The sequence below is a fragment of the Sinocyclocheilus grahami genome, unplaced genomic scaffold (assembly GCF_001515645.1).
Source record: "Sinocyclocheilus grahami isolate Dianchi unplaced genomic scaffold, SAMN03320097.WGS_v1.1 scaffold11.1, whole genome shotgun sequence".
In the NCBI taxonomy this organism is placed as follows: Eukaryota; Metazoa; Chordata; class Actinopteri; order Cypriniformes; family Cyprinidae; genus Sinocyclocheilus; species Sinocyclocheilus grahami.
In genome coordinates, this window is record NW_015505190.1 from 309,548 (window position 1) to 320,397 (window position 10,850).

The window sequence follows — 10,850 nt, forward strand, 5'->3', positions numbered from 1 at the left end:
CGAGGAGGTGTGTGGTTGTTTTTCGCTGTCATTAGGACTACTGTTTTTAGATTGACTAAATATAGTAGGCAAATATTTTTTCAAAATGCACTGAAAATCCAAACCTGAGAAACAGTAATACAAGTTTTACTAAGTTTTAGTAAAATGATTTACAGTGATGCTGTTTGCTAGCTAGTATGCTGACCATCCAATCAAAAGACGAGAAAATGCTGACGTTATCGTTAGCCAGCTAGATGGCCCTGGTGTTGCCAACTCGAAATCTGATTGGTTAAAGCAACGGTTTCATTGCCATTGATTTAAGCTAACAGACGCCTGCACTGTTGATTCTGAAGGCCTTAAGGCAGATTTCTTTGACCCTGGCAACACGATTGCTGAAATATGATTGGATAAAAGCTGTAATATAAACATACACTGCTGGAAGCAGTGCAACCTAGAGAAAAGCTATGAAATGAAGAGAATAGACTATTGGAAATAATTTAATACACATGCATGGAAAAATATATTAAAACTAAATCAGTGAGTCTGATAGTGTTTAGGCCCTGACGGCCCACCACTGGTGTAACGTAGTGTCTCCATATAGATCTGAATTAAGAAAAAATAATTGGAAAAAAATGAATGAATAAGTATCTAACAATAATCAATCAATGACCTTATGAATAATAGAGAAAAAGAAAGTCAGACACAAGTGAGGTATAATCGCCTATGTGAGTAATAGTCAACATTCACCTGAATCCCATCTCTAAGTCCTAATTAGATGTTTCACACTGTAATTATTGGATGAACACTGAAAGTACATATTTAACAAGTTTGCATCACTGTGTGTCCAGAGCAGACACAACTGGTATTAAACTAGAGAGCTGGAGTTTGATAAGCAGTTTTGAAGGACACTCATAGCCCAGATATGCAACAAAGGAAATACTATAGAGGGAATAACTTCATAATAAGTTAATAATAACAAACCACAAAAAATCAAAATGTTTCCATTTATATCCCTATCTTTACATGTCTAAATCATTCTTCAAGGCTGTTTAGTTGTTCAATTGCATAAATTCTGTTAAATTATATATTGTATATAATAAAAAGCATAATAGTAAATAAAATAAATCCAAGAGTCGTTCTATACAAAACCATTTGTGTCTCTCAAATGAGTGTGTGTATAACAATGCATCACACCCCTGTTATCAGTTTTCTCTTTTAACAACAATTAACTATTCTATAAATCAATAAAACTTTGTCATTTTTCAAGTGGTAAAGTTTTGAAGGACATTGTTTTTTAGAGGATGATTTTAAAATGTCATCACTGTTGCCTTGATTTTGTAGTAAACTAATAACTATTTAAAGTAGATATTTATCAACATATCAGCATTCATTTATAAGAAGCACCTTGCAGTTTTAAAACCTTTGCGCTCGTGTCTTGTAATAATGTCAAACTGAACTGTAAAAACTGTCAACCCTGTTACATCCCTTAAGTCGAAATTATATCTGAAAAAGGGCACCCGTGGCCCTTAAAACTCTCAAGTAATATAAAAGTAAAAGATCTGTTTACAGCAGTCCCAGTTGTGTCAATAATGTGTCTAAATGCAGCAAGGTCTTTAGATTGTATTTAAATTTAGATTGTTTCATTTGTTAAGTGGTAAATAGAAAAAAGCATTCATGAAAATTTGCCAGAGGCATTACACTGACAAACCTGACCCCTCCTTGTTTCAGCGATGTGTAAATAGCAATAGTGCAACATTTGATATTAAGCAATAATTTTCCACAGATTAGCACGAATCAGTGATACTATACTATGTGTGTCCAGGGTGTGGATTTTGACTCCTCTTTGTAAAGCACAAAAAGGTTCAGCATTTAATGGAGTGTTTGCTGTATATACTGTAAGGTATCTGTTTTTCTGGTAGTGCACCAAAAGATGTTGTTGAAAAACCATGATCATGTGACACTGATGGATAACATGGAAAACCACAAGAAATGAGCCCTACCCCTGCGTATTGTTAATTCTACATTCTTAACTGTGAATATGATTTCTGATGAATTTACTGTTCACACTACATAATTCAAAGAAGCCTTGATAAATTTGCTGCTATGATGACACTGGCATCTGTAATGTTTATTTTCATCATTAACTTTTTAAGCTTGCATCAGACCAGTTATTAGATCATCAGCCTGTGACTGTGCCTCACAAAACAAATCAGTCACAGCCTGTCTGCTACGATATAAAGGCTTATAGTTGTTTTGACAACTTTTTATAGAGTTTGAAAGAACTGAAGATTTTAAAGTTGCATGACAACATATTAGTTTCACATTACAGGATTAAAAAAACAATAAAAACATAATAGCATTACAAAGAGCCTCAACGAGTGTCACCCAGAACTATTTGAGTATAAAAGATGTTCCCCTTTATTATAATTTGTGAGAGATGCCATGTAATTACTAAATTAGTGATTTCTCAAAGACTTTGACATCACAAAAGTTTCAAAATGCCAATATTCGTTTCACAGTGTTAACTTTGCATGCATGTCATCTGGTTTAAATGCAGGAGCTTCTGATTGTTCAGCACCAACTGTTGGGAGATAAAGTTCAAAAATTCATTTTGACACCACCTGCCATTATTAAAGAAAAATCAGTTCATGTATTGTTTGAATCATGTTTACATTTGCAAATTCTGTGTGAATTGTTTAAACAAACTGAAGATTAATTTCATCCATTCAAATAGCTTACATTTTCAGTGTAGCATGTGTATAGAAATAATACTTTGCATTAACTTACAGGTGGTCATTGTGGCTGTGTTTTGTTCAATTAAAGAATACAATGGTACATCAAACCCTGTCCAAAAAAAAGAGAGAGATTGTAATCAATTACATCAATTTTCATTTTTATTTATACATTTAAACATTTAAAATTAATGCCACTTACCATCTGCAACTTCGGTGTAATATACAGAGAACCGGCCATTTAGCTGTGCTATAAGAGACGAAAAGAGACTTTACAATCTTGCATAAAAGTTACATTATGTTTCTTTCTGACATAAATCCTTATTACATTTAACTTTCACTTTCTGACATACTAATAGCACATCTTACTGTTGCACAAGAAACATCTACTCTTAAATTCACTCATTTGAAGGAAAACAACTGCAAAACAAGCAAATGATAGAGGGCCTGCTGTTTAGCTGGTTCTGGTTTCTGTCTGAATAAATGTTCAGTTAGAGTCAAGGATAAATATATAACAGGAAGTATACACATACAAACTATGTTCTGATGACAATAACAGTCATCACTTCCTCTCTCGTTGTTAATAAGCCATTGCTATGACAGTGACAACACAATAGTGTTATACGTTTCAGGGATACAATTGTGGACTTACTTTGGCTGTTGGCTTTGCATCTTCGTGTTTTGAAATACAGAATGACACAGATGGTCAGTGATATGAAGACACACAGAGACACTGTTGTGGTCATCAATACTACTGTCAGACTCTTGTGCTCATTGTTGCTTTCAGCCTGGCCAAAAGGACTGTCAGCAGAGGCTGGAACATATGTGATCAAAAAAGAAAAGACCATAACAACACTTCATTTGAATAGATTATTTTGATCACACACATGCAGATAAACAAACACACACATATTCAGGCTCTGGTCTTGCCTGTGGCTAACAATGTTGTGGAAAGTGTTTCCAATATTGTTGTTTCGAATGAGGTGTCTCATAATCTATAATTCAAATTCAAATATTAATAAATGTATCTAAAAAGTATGGTTAAACGCAGCATTCTTTTTATAAAGACAGCAGCCTAAGAGTAAATATATTTGGCCTATCAAAGACTTCATCTGAAGCATAATGTGATGTATGCTGAAGTTTTTGGTGTTATTAATCTCTTCAGAAGATATTTAGACTATAATAAAAATGTTAAACTATAATAATTTAAAACTATTAAACTATTATAGGTAGACTGTCTGTGCATTTGTAAAGGGGATTTATACAGGCTACATAATTATGCCACTTAAGTGGCAAAACCTGACCCTTTGAGTAAAAAAATCATTTACTCAACTGATTCATTTAAACACCACGACTGTGTTCCTCATAGAAGCAATAGTTTATTCTACTTTGACTTTTAGAACTATTTTTGTTAGTATAGGACTATTAAGGTCTAAATATTATTGTGGCTGATTATCAGCGCTGGAATCACATTATATTTGGAAGAACCCCACTATTTCTCCTCATGTGATATTGCTTAATTAGATTAGATTTGATTTCAAAATATTGCATTGAAAACACACCTTTCATAACCAGCTTCATCTCATAGCAGGTTTTTTCATTCACTCTGCACCGATACCACGATTCATCAGTGTGGACTGCATTCCTTATAAGCAGAGATCCATTCGCTTGTTTTCTCACTCTCTCATACAAAGGCTTTGGGCGTTTTTCTGTGCTTAAGGGGTTGTATAGAAGGCGATATTGGGTTATTTCTGTTGACTGGTGATCATTAACGATTTTTCAAGTAACTTGTTCAGTTCTGTTTTGTAGAGGATGTTCAGAGCATGGCAGTAACACTGAAGAGTTTAGATTTGCATGAACAGCGTTCAACATTTGACACTCTGAAAACAGTAACACAGAAGTAGTCTCAATATATATACAGCTCTCCAATGGTGATTAGTTGCTTGTTTAAAATGTTTGCATTCTCACTTATAATACTCAGGTTAAATCGAGTTGAATGAAGGCAGTCCTGATCCTTGTAGACCTGACAGTCATAAAAGCCATCATCAGATGATCTGATGTCTTTCAGATCAAGTGTAACATTTCCATCATCTTTCCTCACAGACCATCTCTGGTGCTCTGATGCTGGAGAGATGTCTGGATATATCAGGATGTCTTTATCTTGGTTTTTCTTGTGTAGTTTGACTGTTAGAGACTCCAGCGGGTGGGTTGTGGTTAGGCAAGAAATAGACGTGCTGTCACCCTGAACACAGTTTATGTTCAACTGATGAACATAGGGTCTCCGTGTTTGAGCTAAAAAGGAATTAAAAAGAGAAGTGAGACATCCTGAGAGAACTGAGACATGGAAAGACAGGAAACCACCACAGGGTTTACAATAAAAAACAAGTAATTTTCTCAAATGATCCACTTGGTTGCAAGTGTATAACAATATTAAATCCATAAACTGACTTTTATATCAATTTTATATAAAAATACTGTCTGGGTTAATCTTTGCACAAAAAAAATATTAAAACAAATACGGTTCTTAATGACATGCTTTCTTGCTTGTTAGGTCAACAGAAATGTCCAAATAAGTAAGAACTATGTAACATATGAATGAGATTGATTGTATTCATGTCACACCCGTGCCTCATTTACACACCCTCAGTACTTTGATAATATTCATACCTCTTGTTTGTGTGGTGGTTAAAGGAATTTGACTTCAAATAAAAGACACTCACCTTTACATTCTAATAAAGCTGCTATTAGAAGATACAGGCGTTGGAAATATGAAGACTGAAAACTCCTCATCATATCCAGACGCTCACTGCAGGACAGCTCAACTCTATATGAGCACAGGCCACATCACTTCACTTTCACAGAGTTATATCAGTTACTCTGAATTTAATGCGGAAGTAGGAAATATGGGCTAATTATGTGTGAATATAGAGGTCTTCACTGAGCTTCTGTATGCAATGGGGAGTTTTCAGATGTCATATTTACTTTTAAATCTTATAATAGCAGATGTATTACTATTAGGAAGATGCCGTTAGATGTGGAGGATTGGAAATGCAGTTTGAAGGCTAAAACACCTCATCAAATAGATAGTTTCGAGTAGCTCACTGCAGTACAACTGAATATGAGCACGGGCCACAAGACCTTTTACCTGAACACAGTTGTTTTTGAAGAGCTGAAGTAGGAAATGTGATCTGTGTAAAATGTCAGAGACGAGCAATTTTGCACACATTCTAATCATTAAAACAATTAGCTACATGAGTTAGTTATTTTAAAGATAACATTCAACATATTTAAAGAAGTACACTTTCCCTGTAAACACCTATTAAAAACATGCACTCTAAGCAGAGAATGAAATCAGTCATTTCTAATCCTTGATTTCTCATCTCTAAGAGCTGTAAAACAGGAACACAATGTTTTGGATTATTAATGGCATTTCCCTTTGTTTTACTTTTGCTTTTTGTTACACTGTAAAAAAATAATAACTATGAGTACTCTCTGCTAACTGACAGTTTTAGAAAGATGTACAAAACTTGAAACTAAATTCAGTCATGTTCCTTTCATCTGTATTCATTCAATTTATACAAACGAAAGTTTCTCATTTCTTCAATTTATCCTTAAGTTAAATTAAAATATTATGGTCTCACTCTCAAATTGTCTAAATTGCTCATTTTTCAGTTATTCAGTCATAGTCAGTTATATTCTCAAGTCAATTGGCTTTAACTCTGAAAAAAAAAAGTTTTTACACTCAAACTAAAGGGATCATTAAAGCTCTTTCACAAAAGGCACTCTAAGGTGGACCTGAGGTCCAGATTAATAACAAAACCATGTCTGAATGTATTTGACTCAATGACAGTTAAAACGTCAGGTGTCTCAGTGTGTGAAAAGCCGTTTCCCCGTTTTATGGACAGAAAATAATTTAACCTGAGATTGCACATCTGGTTTATACAGTAATTATGGTGATGTGGCGTAGAGAGTTAAAGCTCAAGAGTGAAAAATAAAAGACGTGTCACTATCTATTATTTATTTTTACAGCAGGACTAAAGTTATTTAGTCCAAAAATTAAGCGTCAGTTCTTTTCCTTGTTTGTACTTCATCAACAGGCAGCTCTCATTCACACCCCATTCCACAGATTCCTCTCTCGGTTTTTAGCAGGAACTGGTCTGCAGATTTTAGAGGTAATGCTGGAATGATCATACAATCCATCATCATCATCATCCACAGAGCTGAGAACTGAGGACTCCAGAGCTGACTGTTGGTCATGATACAAGTATATATATATAACTACTAATTTAGAAAGAGATTCTGTGAGATCCAGGATGTGCATATGATGTGATGAACAGGGTGCGACAGTATGAGCAGGAATGAGCAGTGTGTATGCAGCTGATCTGAGGGAAGTTCATTTATGAGTGAGGTTTGGAAAGCTAAACCCTTAAGAGATTAGAGATGTGAGCAGTCTGGACACTCCAGTATTTTGAGAGACACACACTGCCCTCTGCAGGCCTCAGTGAGCATTACATTATAAAATAAACTTCATGCATGCACATACATACTGATAACTGTGGATCATATTCTGAATACTGCACCATTGTATTCTGTCTCAGTCAGACACTTACTTGAGTTCATTCATTCATTCTCTAGCGCTGCTAAACTGGTATTTGCTAACATATTATTTAAATTGCTGACAGTCATAGCCCAGGTTACAGAAAAAAGTATTAATAGAGGGAATAACTTAAGTCATACACAAGTGTAAGTCTGACTCTGTTCAGAATTGTTTATTGCAATACAAACATTACATCAAGTGCAAAAAAATCCAAGAGTCATTCTACAGATAAGTTGCCATTTGTGTGTCTCCTATGAATGTGTGTACTGTAGAAAAATGCATCCCTGTTATCATTTTTTGTCTTTTAACTGCAATGACTATTCTATAAATCATAGTTTCAAGTGAGCTTTTCAAGGACAAGCTACAATAAAGTCTTCTATCACTTTTTTAGTACATGATTTTGAAATGTCATTACTGTTAGCAGTAACAGAAAAAGTCACATCCGCCTGCTTATAGCAGTCACATTTGTGTTAGAATTGGGTCCAAATGCAGCAAGTCTGTGAGTGAAATGTAGAAAAAGCCCCCCCCCCCTTTAGTAATATTAAGTCATTCAAATAGTTTCAGCTATGTGACAGAAGCAGAGTGAAAGCTGATACTAAGCTAATTTCCCCAGATTGAGATGGATCAGTGATACATTATTTCCAAAAGCAACAACACCAAAAAAGCACATTCAAATGTACAAAATGAATTTGATAAAAAAAAAGTAATTTTTGAATCATGCACAGTTGCAGATGTGTGCTGCATTGCATATACAGTACACGTGTGTCCATGTTATAAAGTGATATTACTGTATATGAATTTAAGATATAATATATTATATCTTATTGGAAAGAAGCATGTAAATTGGGCCAAACCAATTTGATGTGACTTCCAGGATCCTGGATCTCAGCTTCATTGTTAACAAATTTGTAGATAGTCCAGGACAGAAATGAATGATTCTGTTGCAGTAACTCACAGCTGGTCATGTTATGTTCATCTAAAGAATAGAACGGACCAACAAACCCTGCAAAAAACAAAAAAGTCTCTTATTAAATACACTTCATCAAATACACTTATCACACAAGGATTTACAATGAATATCACTTGCCTCCTGAAATGTTGGAATAAGATACAGTAGACCAGCAGCTCAATTCAACTAAAAGATACAAAAATAAGTACTTTACCATTTGATCAATATCATAATATTGCATAAATGTTACAGTATTACCATGTGCCTTTCATTCCAACAATGAGGACTCTCATCACCATGAAGGCATGCTATTAACTATATTTCATGTCTCATTGCAAAACAATCTTAGAAGACTTAAAACATCAAAATTCTAAATACATTTACTTGGTTGCTTGCTTTCACTGACAAGCTAACATAGTAATAGCACATCATACAGTTGCTCAAAGAACTTCAATTAAATTCACTAATTTGAAAGAAAACAACTACAAAATGAGCAAATGTAAGATCAGTGTAGCAGATCCTGATTTCTGTCATAACTGGTCAGTAGAAAAATAACAACACACACATAAAAATGTGTATGTTTGGTTTTTTCCCCAATAAGCCATTTTTATTATTTAAAATATGCTGTTTAAGATAATTTCAATAGTGCTAAACTTTCCAGGACAACAGTTGTGGACTTACTTTGGCTGTTGATTTTGCTCCTTTGTTTTCTTAAAAAATACAGAATGACACAGACGGTCAGTGATATGAGGAGACACAGAGACACTATTGTGGTCATCAATACTACTGTCAGATTAGCTGTCACTGTTTAACTCTTGTCACTGTTGTTGCCTTGAGTTTGGCCAGCCGTAATGTCAGCAGCTGGGGTTGGAGCATCTAATCACACACACGACTTCAGGCACTTACCTGCAGATAATGATGTTGTGGAAAGTGTTTTCAGTGTCATTGGATAAACTTCTTTAATCAAAATACAAACAACTTTTACAATACAAAATATATCTATAATTTCATACATATTTAGACAGTAATGCAAATGTTAAATCTACGTTTTCCAGCAGGTATAAAAACATTAACCTTCTACAAGTTTGTTTAAATATTCACACATTCATCACATCTACTGTATTACCAAACAGACACTTTAACCACATGCTAACATCATTTTAATCTAAACCGTACCTAAACATATTTTACATATTTTATCATGTTTATTACCTTGAAAATCAAAAAATACTTTGACTAACCTATTTCAACTCACATTTTGATAGCATAGTTTAACTTAATCTTTCAGTCTAATTAATGTCTGCCAGAGAATCTGTATTAAGACTTAAAAATAGGGATTGAAAAGATACCTTCCAGCAGCAGCTTCACTTCATAGCAGGTTTTTTCATTCACTCTGCACTAATACCACAATTCATCCAAGCAGAGATCCGTTTGCTAGTTTTCTCGCTCTCTCATACAGAGGCTTCAGGAGTTTCTCTGTGCTGCTTGAGGGCTTGTTTGTCCGATACGGAGTTATATCTGCTGGTTGGTGACCAGTAACGACTTTCCAGGTGACTTGTTCAGTTCTGTTTTGTAGAGGATGTTCAGAGCATGGCAGCAACACCGATGAGCCTGGTGTTGAATAGACAGATTCCAAAGTTTTACACTCTGAAATCAGAGAAACACGTTACTAGTCATATTATGCATGCATATGGCTCTCTAATGGTGATTATTAGCTTGTTTTGAATCATTTGCATTCTCACTTATAATACTCAGGTTAAATCGAGTTGAATGAAGGCAGTCCTGATCCTTGTAGACCTGACAGTCATAAAAGCCATCATCAGATAATCTGATGTCTTTCAGATCAAGTGTAACATTTCCATCATCTTTCCTCACAGACCATCTCTGGAGCTCTGATGCTGGAGAGATGTCTGGATATATCAGGATGTCTTTATCTTGGTTTTTCTTGTGTAGTTTGACTGTTAGAGACTCCAGCGGGTGGGTTGTGGTCAGGAAAGAAACACACATATTGTCACTCTGAAAATAGTTTATGTTCAACTGATGAACCTGCTCGCAGGGTCTCCGTGTTTGAGCTAAAAGGAAATTAAAAAGAAAAACAATCCACCCTGAGAAAATGAGACTTTTTTAAATAAAAAATGTATTAAAACAAATAGTGACACACTTAGTGATTTATTAAGTTTGACACATTATCTAGAGCAGAAACTAAAGGTCAGTAGAAACTTCTAAATAAGTAACAATTATGTAACCTATGAATGGCATTGATTATATTCATGTCACACCTGTGTCACATGTACACACCCACAGTACACTGATAAATAATATGCATAACTCTTGTTTGTGTGGTGGTTAAATGAATTTGACTTCATATAAAAGACACTTACCTTTACATTCTAATAAAGCTGCTATTAGAAGATACAGGAGTTGGAAATGTGAAAGCTGAAAACACTTCATCATATCCAGACGTTCACTGCAGGACAGCTGAACTCTATGGGCACCGGCCCCATCACTTCACTTTCACAGAGTTTAATGCGGAAGTAAGAAATATGGTCTAACTCTGTGTGAATATACTGTAGATACATTCAGTGTGCTTTTG

General features: G+C 34.7%; 1 pseudogene; it reads right to left on the bottom strand.

The window, feature by feature from the left end:
- Positions 1-2,492: 2,492 nt before the first annotated feature.
- Positions 2,493-10,711, bottom strand: LOC107596112 (uncharacterized; annotated as a pseudogene).
- Positions 10,712-10,850: the final 139 nt, after the last annotated feature.